We start from the raw sequence: 11,039 nt of genomic DNA, 5'->3' as shown, positions 1-11,039 counted from the left end.
AATCACTTTCTCACAGATTTAAATTTTTCTCCAGAGGAAAAATAAAAATGCAATGTTTCTTATTTTCTCCCCCTTTTTAAACTTACTTGATTGGATAGTGGGGAGGGAATTTAAAAAGTGAAAGAAAGTATTGTTCGCCACTGAAACAAAATAAAAGCATTAAACAGTAGAATAGCTGGGGAAATTGTACAAATGTGTCTATACCCACTTCTATGGCCACACTTGCTCACAAAGCTTAGTCTTCCTTGTGTAAATGGAAATCTGAAAGTCTCAGAGGATGGGAATCGTTTCTGCTGCTTATATTTTTATGGTGATTTTTGTTTGGCTTCTTTCTCACCAAGTGAAACAGGTTCTAAGGCAATGCAATTTACTGGAAGTTGGGATTTCTGATAATGCTAATGAGGCATATCACAGTCCCTGCCAAATCCATGGTAATTTGCTCAGATGCTGTTCCCAATGACTCTCTCTCTTGCTTCTTTCCTGGAAGTACTCAAACAGTTATAGTTAATAGATCAAGAGTGCCTGAGAAAGATCTGTATGGCTTGGAAGTAATGTTTATCTGGAGTGACTAATGTGCCACAGGAGGAGGAAGAGCTAGCTGGATGAACAAAACAGGCAGTTTCACTTACCACACTCTTTCTACCCTAAATTAAAAAATATCCCATAAAGATTAAAATAAATCCCTGTAGGATGAAACAGGCAGAAGAATAGGACAAATGTAGTATACTTTAAAGAGCTGCCAGACATTCTATGCTTTAGCCACACTTTCTTTGATACTAGGCTCTGATCTTTTGTCTGTGACAGAGCCCATAACCATGAAGTTTAAACATTTTGCAAATCATAGCTCCTTAATTTTCTTACATGATTATTTATTTCTGTGCTATGCCAAAACACCTGTGCAATTTTGGCACAGGTATTTTCTGGGCTTTCCACACAGCTATACATAGCAGACCTGCTCTGTCTACTCTCATTCTAGTGCTGTGTCCCTCATCCAGCACAACTGGTATGGATCTGCTGTACAGGGGCAGGAGCTGGGGAGGTTGTGCAAGGCAGTGTATGTTGTATGAAGGCTGGCTCTGCAAAGATTCCCTTTGCTCTGTTGCTAGTGGTGGGAACCAGGAGAGGCTCAAGGAAGAGCACAAGGATTTTGACGTCTTCAGCTCTAATGAAGGATTTGCTATGGAGCAGCTGTCGTTCATTTTGCATGCTCCATACACCTCATAGGGGAAAAATCCCTTCTTCCTTGCCCTTACAGAGTTCCCTTGAGCTAGTCAGCTCCTTAGATTAGGTGCCATGTATTGGCATTGCTCTTTAAATGGTATGTGGGGCCTTCTATTTGCCTATTCCATTACTGTGAATTTCAACCTTCGTGCCCAAAAAGATTACAGAATTAATCTTGCATTAAAGATACTAGGTAGAAATTTCTGAGCCACTTAGGTGGTTCCACATCAGTGGGATTTGTGCTGCCAGAGTCATTCGGAAATACCATCCCTTCTACAAAATAATCCATGTTATTAATACATTACACCATGTCAAAAAATGGTCCTTTGAAACTTAGCAGGTAAATAGGGTTTGTGGGAGGGATTGCTGTGGAGCTGGAGAAGGAGAGAGAAAAAGAGAGGTCCTCCAATTAATTTCCTGGTTCCCTGTATAAAGACAAAACTTGTCCTCCATTGCATTTGTCATCCTGCTAATGAGAACCCATGTTACAACATAGGAGGTGCATTGCTGTTGAATGAGGTGTATTATTTGGGCTTGGCACAGATATTTCATCCAGGATTTCCTGCCGATGTGGGATTTTAATGCTTTGTAGGGTGGCATGACTTGAAACATTTCTTTATTTCTCCAAAACACAACATCAAACTTCTTTAGGAAGTTTTCTAAAATAGGCAACCTCCCAGCTTCCGTCTGGTGTAGCTTGTTGAGATGAACCTTTCCATTACATAGTTTCCTCAGTGATTAATTTTAACAGTAAAACGTGCAGAATGTGGCTGGATGACTAGGAGTCTCTTGTATTGTTTGTTGCCAGGAGCAGCTGCTGTGAATTTTGCCCATTTGCAGGCAGTGAACCATTCACAAACTAAAATCTGATTTCCTTCAGATACGTGTTGTTCATATATGCTCACTAAAGGGTTTTTGCAAACAGTTCTTCAACCTGCTGGTTATTGGCAAATTGCTTTGTCACAACCAAATTAAGTAGTGCCCATGTCACAAACAAATAAAACCATTCAAAGCGGTTTTGTTTTATACTAAGTTAACTAAGGGTTAACAAAAGTTTTTGCCAATAACCGCCTTTTTGCTGCGCATGTAAAAAAAAAATTTATTGCTGCGCCACTAACAGAGATAAAACTTAGCCTTCTGTGCTGTACATAAATCATTATAATTAGTCAAAAAAAACAAGGAATAACCCTATGATAACACCCAGCGAAGACCACTAGATAATTGGCGATTCAATTAAATTTATGACGTGGCGAAAACCAATTGGCTATTACACAAATAAAACCCCAATACACTTCCGCAAAGAAGAAGAAGAAGGGAGACCTCCGCACACACACCTAAAAAACCTCTAAATGTATGTGTGAGAGTAACTGACAAATTGATCACTTGTCAGTTTCCCCCGTCTGGACCCAATTCTCAGACGTAAATCGACGACCTGCCGGGCAACCTCCCAGCTTCCGTCTGGTGTAGCTTGTTGAGATGAACCTTTCCATTACATAGTTTCCTCAGTGATTAATTTTAACAGTAAAACGTGCAGAATGTGGCTGGATGACTAGGAGTCTCTTGTATTGTTTGTTGCCAGGAGCAGCTGCTGTGAATTTTGCCCATTTGCAGGCAGTGAACCATTCACAAACTAAAATCTGATTTCCTTCAGATACGTGTTGTTCATATATGCTCACTAAAGGGTTTTTGCAAACAGTTCTTCAACCTGCTGGTTATTGGCAAATTGCTTTGTCACAACCAAATTAAGTAGTGCCCATGTCACAAACAAATAAAACCATTCAAAGCGGTTTTGTTTTATACTAAGTTAACTAAGGGTTAACAAAAGTTTTTGCCAATAACCGCCTTTTTGCTGCGCATGTAAAAAAAAAATTTATTGCTGCGCCACTAACAGAGATAAAACTTAGCCTTCTGTGCTGTACATAAATCATTATAATTAGTCAAAAAAAACAAGGAATAACCCTATGATAACACCCAGCGAAGACCACTAGATAATTGGCGATTCAATTAAATTTATGACGTGGCGAAAACCAATTGGCTATTACACAAATAAAACCCCAATACACTTCCGCAAAGAAGAAGAAGAAGGGAGACCTCCGCACACACACCTAAAAAACCTCTAAATGTATGTGTGAGAGTAACTGACAAATTGATCACTTGTCAGTTTCCCCCGTCTGGACCCAATTCTCAGACGTAAATCGACGACCTGCCGGCCCGACCATTTCTCTGCCCAGCCACCAAACTCTTATGCAGACCGACCTACGACCTACGAACTTTAAGCTATAACTAACCAAATATCTTTGACCTCCGTCCTTTGCCACCTTGACGGCGTAAATAAATAATCTTGCTTTATAACCAATAAGCGTCCGCCTAATTAATTCCACTCCAGGCGTCACAAGTACCCGCCTGACGGCCTTCTAAGACCCCAGACCCTTATCTGCCCGGGTGGGAGTCAGGGAGAGCTGCTGGCCAGCTGCCCTGGGTCCCGACATGCTTGTCTTCACTATTTTCCATTCATCGTCCATTTTCTGTGGTCAGGTAGTTACTCAGCTAAGTCCCCTGTTATTGTTCCTGTCCCCTCATTGAAAAACTGGAACATTTTTCACAGGAGAATAATGAATAATGCACTTTGGGGCATATTTTTGAGACTATTAGTAACATTTGTTAAAAGTCATGAAGCTTTAGAGATTCACAGCTAGCCATCATTTTTTCATAAGCTTATGACTAAGGAATTTGATGGCCCTCTTTAAATGGACTTTGTAATGTCATTACAAAGGAAAACAGTTTTAAATCTGTTTGCTCACAGTGTAACTGATTGCACAGGATAGTGCACCACTATAACATCTCACAATAGATGGTTTAGATCTAAATGACAGTGCACCATATGGTGCACCATATGTCATATGTATGCATGTGTTGCAAATGACTTATTTATCAAAACAGCAGGGCAACTATGAACACATCACTCTAGTCCTGCGATAAAGATAGGATTGCTTTTCATTACAGAGCACCAATAATCAGATTCACCAGCCTCTGTCCTGTGTTCCCTGGCAGTCCTGAGCTTCACTGGACTGCAGTAGTTGTTCAATTGCCATGGTCCTAGTGGAAAACTGGAACTTCAGTAAGGATGTTCCAGGCCAGGAGTGATGCATCATTTTGCCCCACACACTTGATACACCAAAATTATCATCAGCCCAATCTATATGCCCTGTTAAGCAAGGATGGCATTAATAACTTCTGGTTTTGACAACCAAATCCTAGCACACAACCCAATATATATCAGCACATAAATATGCCAGAGTAACTACACAGAGGACAAAAGCTATCACAGGTCACAGGTGGAATTTGTCTCCATCACTTTGACTCGTGTTATTAAAACCAGACCTAGAGACAAAGGGGAGTGAACAGCAGAGTTGTAACAGGCCCGTTCTATACTCTGAGCAATGGTAGCATATGGTGCAGCTGGATGTTCACTGCTGCTAGGGAGGGAGGCAGGGGTGGTCATCTTTTTTTATGCTGATGCATGTGCTGAGCAGTCATTTAAACACTGATTTTTCCATGGTGAAAAAAAATGGTTCATCTCCCCCTGGAACAGTGAACTTCTGGCTGCTGCTCCTGCATTGTGCACTGCCACAGCCCAGGGCACCACGTGCCTCTGCTGCTGCTCTGCCCTCCACACTGCTGCAGAAAAGGTGCAGGTCTGGGGGAGAAGGAGAGGGTGAAGTGCCCTGTCTCCCAGCTCCATTCCAATGTCATCCTCTTAGACTGTGCTCATGGCTCATGCCCCGCTCACCTACCCATCATTACACTACCAGCATATAGTGCTTCATCTCCTGGAACTTCTTCCCTTGCTAAGGAATACCTAGATCTGTGTTTCCTGTTGTTAGTCTCATTTCTTATAAATTTGTTTTGCAGTACACCAAAAATCCCCAATCAGTGCTCTACTGTGCAGGCATATGTAACTTTATTATAATGATTGGTGTTGGGGTCACACTGGGAAGGTAGACTGGCCCTCCATGGAGCAAGGCACTGTACAAGCAGACACAAAAAAGCAGCTCCCTGCCCCAAGGAGCTCATCAAAAGAAATGAAGATGTTTCATATGAAGTTACATCAAGAAATAGATTTCTTGTGGACAGCACTTCCTCTCTTGAAGATCCAAGTCAAGGTGTGCTTTGACAGATCACTGCTTTGTATCAACAGGTTTGGTTTTTTGCGCTGGCACTGCTTTACAGTGTTCACCTCCCAGTGGCCAAAGGCAACAGCTAGTCACGTAAAGATTACTTTTCATGCCTTAGGTTACTCATAATGAATTTCTCAAGTGGTGTGTAAGATGTGGACTTAAGACAGTGAGTCAGTGAATGATTCAGTGTACGAGGTCTGATTGGTTAAGCTGCTGCCATGGTCTCGACTGTGCAAAGCAGAGGTATACTGTAGGAGCTGCAGTTGCTAACAGGGATAGGTGTGGTTTTCACTTCCATATGTTAACAGTCTTTGTGTGGGCATGCAATGTGATGTTCAATTTTGAGTCTGAATCACTGGCCACATAACTCATGTGTCAATAGAAATAGTTGCCCAGGCATTTTGCTGCAAGCAGTACATCTTCGTCCTGTGTCTTACAGTTCTCTTTGAAACTGAGGACAACAATAATGTGGCTTCCAGGTGTATTTCCAGTCTATCAATGTACTATATTTTCTTTCAGCTCTTAGAAGAAAGCCAAGAGCATACCATAACCAGACCAGTTGGTTTAGTTTAAGTGATTGATCTCTAGCCTCACATTGTGTTCAGACAAAAAGGATACAGACAAGTCTTGGCAAATGTTTTAGATCATTTATGAATACAGTAATGCATTTACAGTATTTGATGATGATAGCCTCATCTGTAGGGTAGATCTCTGGTGCATTCTCGTCTCTAGTAAATTGATAGAGTTTAATTGATATGTTATACCTCCTTATTCACATCAGTTTTCAGAAAAAGCAGTATAAAATCACTTTTTCTAGTCTCACTCAAGTGTCAGTTGCTTATTGCTTATGTTTTCACATTTTTTCCCCCATTTTATGGGGCATCTGACATAGCAGACAGCAGCAGCAAAAGCACAGCCTGGGATGTGCTCCTATGCCAGTGACATAAGCACCCAGAAAGCTGGTGTGTCCAACCATTGCTGCATAGGGGAATCTCAGGCAAATAGTAGCTATAGCACAGTAGCTCTCAACCTTATTAGATTTGAGGCACCCCTTCATAACTTCTGTGAATTGAGCAGCACCCCATTTCAAAAACTTTTTTTTTACAGTGCTTATCTCTTTGCAGAGGGACCAGGCAGTGGGAGCAGGAGGGAATGGTCAGGCAGGGGTAAGCCTATGCCTGTGCTTATTTCCTCACACAAGGCACCCTTCAAAGGATTTTGCAGCACTTCAGGGTGCTCCAACATGCTGGTTGAGAATCACTGCCACAGTGGTTCTTCTGTCACATCCTGTCACCCCTTAATTCATAGAGTGTAGTTGGGTAAAAGGATGTGCTGTCAGAGGGTCCCTATACCCTGGCACCCTCCTGATGTCAGAATGGAGTTTAGGCTTCACCTGCTAGCTGGTCATCCAGAAGCAGCTGAGGAGCCAAGAGAACTTCTAAAATGAGCTGTGTTAAAAAAGGCAGGCATGCTTCCTTAATCACAGAAGTGTGTGTTACTCCAGTTTGCTTCCTTCATCCTATCAGCACCATCTGCATATTATATTGGGAATGACTTTCAGCCAGCTAACACTTATGCAAAGCCCTGCTTTTTGGCCAGAGGTCTAAGTGGAAAGGCCTCAATCGATATGCCTGATAGAAAAAAAGTTATTAAGCTGAGTGTCATCCATATGTTGGGGACACAGAAACCTAAACTGCTTTGTGACCTCTGCTGTGGCATATTGTCTAGGAGTAGCAGCAAAACAGAACCCTGGCATGTCTGTCCTTGTTGTATCCAATACTACCTCCTAACTGGTCTCAGAAATGACAGGAATGCAAGGATGGTGACTGTCTCTGGAAGTATCTGCATACTTATCAAAACTACATCACATAGAATCACTGAGCTGGAAGGATAGATGAATTCAGGATTTGCTGTTCCAAAACTGTCCCAGACTGATGTCTATCCAGATTTTTCATGAAAACCTGCAATGAAGGAGGTCAATGTCATCAATGCAGCTGAGAGATTTAAAAGAATCTGCATAAGTTCTTAACCTTCATCCATGCAGACAAAGACATCAGAGATCAATAAGTTTAGAGCAGTCTCTTTACCACAACCTGGCTTGACACCAACGTGAAAGCAGAAAAGGAAATCTTGAGGATGCTGCCAGAGCTGCTTAACTTCTTAACACTCCCATTAATTCTTCTCACAATAAGACAATTGGAGACGATAGTAAGTCACTGCTGAGATGTGGCTTCTTGAATACGGGCCTAAAAGTCTCTCATTTGAGAAGTTGCTTGGTAGGGCAAGCACCAAGAAGCTGGCAAGATGCTTGGTAAGGCAAGCATCTTGCCCTACCAAAGGGATAGATTATCAGCCTCCATGAATGCTGGACCTAAAGGGCATTTTTACATGTGCTCTAGAGCTAGGGGGAGTGGGAAGGGAGGCATTTTAGAAGCTGCTCCAGCAGACTCGATTAATCGTTCTAATCAGAATGGGTCAGAGCACGTGTATGGGTGCCCAAAATCTCTGCACTAGATTTGATCAGGTTTCTAAACTGGAGCTCCTACTGCACTGTTATCTCATGCCCAGGTTAGTTAATCTGTTCAGAATTCCTTGACTGCCATGGTGAGCAGTCTTTGCCTTCATCAAGGACATGGTTTAAATCCCAGAAATTTCATGTATCAGGCCATGATCATTTACATTGGGTTTTCATAGAATCCCAGAAAAGTAGGGCTGAAAGGGACTTCAGGAACTCATCCAATTAAGCTTCCTGGTTTTTGTGACCTCCTCTGTTTCTTTTAATCTCCCTGTACAGCAAGTAGATCTATGACAATGGCCCAAAGAAAGTCATATTTAAGAACCACAGTATAACAAGTCAAAGACATGAGAAAGATAAACTTGAATTTCCCCAAAGTAGATTGGCAAGAACCTCAGGAATTTTTATTCCTATGGTGTAATAAGCAGGTAATACCTATTAAAATCAGGCCTGCAAAATTCCCTGCTTTTACAGGGGCTGGGTGTTGCTAATCCTGTCAGTCGTTTTGTTTTATGGCTGTATAGCTCCATCAGTTATAGCACCAAGAAAATCTAAGTTGGGGCAGCCTCTAGGGAGCAAACTTTAGAAGTGTGCACCAGGGTAAAAAAAAAATCACAAAATGAGATATTAACATATCTCCCCAATATAAATGTGTCCTGTCCCTACTCTTTAGACACCATTTTAAGGGGGCAGTATCCATGGCCCTTTAATTTATAACCCTTCTGTTGAAACTGTCAAACAGGGAGCCAATGAGGCTCTCATTTTCAGCACTGATGCCTACCTATAAGTCCACTGTCTTCATTTGATGGTGTGGATTATTTCTCAGCCCCTCCATAAATCAGAGCCTTGAGACTATGAAGAAAATATCACCTGTCCACTATGAATGGGACTGAGACACTCGGCTCATTTCACACAGCTCATCTAACAAGCATCAGGTGGCAATGGTTTTATCATTGGCCTAAACCACTCCTTTTTCCCTCAAATTTTCTCACTTGAATCTTGATTCAAGTAGCTTACAGTGAGTGATATTTCTTCCTGTTTCTTTTTCAGGTATCTATAGGTCACTTTTCCCCTTGTTTTTTCTTTTCAACAAGCAGTGGACAAAACGATTAATCAGGACAGCTCCATAAACAGTCTGTTGCCAAGGAACGCTAACCCAGCATCTTGGCCATTACTGCTTCTGGAAGAATAAAAGTTGTCTTTCTCTTTTATTAGTTTAGATTTTTTATGCCTGCTCATTTACTTGGTGAGAGCTTTTTACTTCAGCCCTGGAGCAATTACAGGGCTTTTCTTTTTTCTTATTCTTTTTTTTAAGTAAGGCTCAGATTTTTCCCTCTAGTAAAGACCTTTTGTGCTTCTCCATTGAGTCACAGGAGCTAGGGACTGTTGGTGTCTAAGAATCTGGAATAGCCCATCAGGTCCTCTGTGTTCTGTTGCCCTGGTTTTCTGTCTGTGGGCATCAGGGTCATGTTTGCAGCTCAGTACTGTAACTGGTATTACAGACCAGCACTAAAGAAGAAGATCAAAGTAGAGAATCAATACCAGTTCGACAATAAAAATGAGCAATAATAAAGAATCAATATCTTGAAGATGCAGACGGTCACCTTTGTCTTCCCCCATCAGGTCTTGCACATGTGCAGTTCGGCAGGGCCTGAGGATCAGCTTCTATTCCCCCTGAACTCATTTAATGTCCAGTTTGTCAAGCCAAAGCTCTGGCCCTGTGGTTAATGGTCCACACCAGGATGTGAAGGACCTAAGCATTGTAGGGGCAGCTCACTTCTCCCTTGGGTGGTGAGTTCTTTGTAGTGATCCATTCGGTTGACCTGGAGCAGTGCTGATGAGTTCAAAAGATATTTCCCTCCAGCCCTTTGCAATCAGGAGCCAAGTGGCCTCACACTTAGTGGCAGGGAAGCCCTGGGTTCCAGCTGCACTCCCAAACACTGCAGAACATTTCTTGTAAGGACGTGAAAGTGATGGGTGAAGATACAGGCTGCATCTTTGCCACCCCTGCACCAGCACAATCCCTGTGAAAAGAGCGAAAGCTAAACAAATTCTTAGTTCACACTGGAGTGCCATGGGGGAGATTATTCCTTCATGTCATACAGTTTGGTGTATGAATCTTCCTAACAGTGCTGCCTTGTAAATGCTGCTTCAGTATTGGTGATGACTGGAAGGTGGTGACTTCCATGGGGCTATCCCAACTAACAGTAGTTGTGGATTTGGCTCTTGGCACTCAAGTTGCCTCACTAAGCCCTAGCAAGCCCTAAGCCCTTGCAGAAGTGCCTGTGAGAGATGTACAGACCTGTAATAAAAAGCCAAAACAGGTTAAATTTGCACCTACAATGCACAAATCATGTATGAGAAAGCAGTGCCATAATAAGTCATTTCCTCTGACATAAGTCTTTGTCCCTGTCTCCAAATAGTTAATCTACCTGACCAGGTAGGCATAAGCACTCTCACCTTTCAATAAAGTTTGATTCCTGGAGGCAGATTTTTTTTTCACTGTGTCAGTTAATTGGGAGGGTGGAGTGAGGTAGGAAAACAAAACACACCTTTGCTAGGACTTGTCTGGGAGCAAAGACTTGGGAAAGAAAAGTAAAGGGGGGGTGAAATAGATTAAATACAAGAAGAGAAGAACATTCTTGGAGGATCACTCAGACACCACACACCTTTGGAGGGATGCAGTATAAAGTGTAGGTAGCAAATTTTGAGAGACAGGAAACAGTTGAAGAAAGAGGGATTTCCAGGTCGTTAACTTAAAAGCTCCAGGTAAGTAAAATAAGAAGCCAAAAAAAAAAGTGGTCTGTACTATTTCTTTTCCAGATTCCCTACAAGGCAAACATGTTTTTTAGAAGGAAAAAAGGAAAAATTCTGTGGGACATCAAGTATAAAAATCCTATCAAGTATGTAAGTGTTGGGTTACTTGGGCTACCTACATTTGGACTAGGGGGAGCTCTTTAAATGGATGCTAAGTGAAAGACATTGACATGTTGAGGTATGAGGAATGTAATGAGAGTGTAGATATTTTTCTTTGAATGCTTATTGTAAAATCATCATACAGCTGGGGAAGTGCCTAGCTGTGTTAGGATCTGGAAGAACAGCTATTTGCACTGCAAGATTCAAGT

General features: G+C 41.9%; 1 protein-coding gene across 1 annotated transcript in view; it reads left to right on the top strand.

Annotated features, from left to right (window-relative positions):
* The first annotated feature begins 10,499 nt into the window (after window positions 1-10,499).
* Window positions 10,500-11,039, top strand: part of COL17A1 (collagen type XVII alpha 1 chain) — a 58,017-nt gene continuing 57,477 nt past the window's right edge. The window contains 1 exon segment of the mRNA XM_006021297.2: window positions 10,500-10,683. The gene's annotated coding sequence lies outside the window, so the exon portion shown is untranslated.

The sequence above is a fragment of the Alligator sinensis genome, unplaced genomic scaffold, assembly GCF_000455745.1.
Source record: "Alligator sinensis unplaced genomic scaffold, ASM45574v1 scaffold61_1, whole genome shotgun sequence".
NCBI classification, from domain to species: domain Eukaryota; kingdom Metazoa; phylum Chordata; order Crocodylia; family Alligatoridae; genus Alligator; species Alligator sinensis.
The sequence above is the reverse complement of the archived record's forward strand: the minus strand, read 5'-3'. Positions and strand labels throughout refer to the sequence as shown.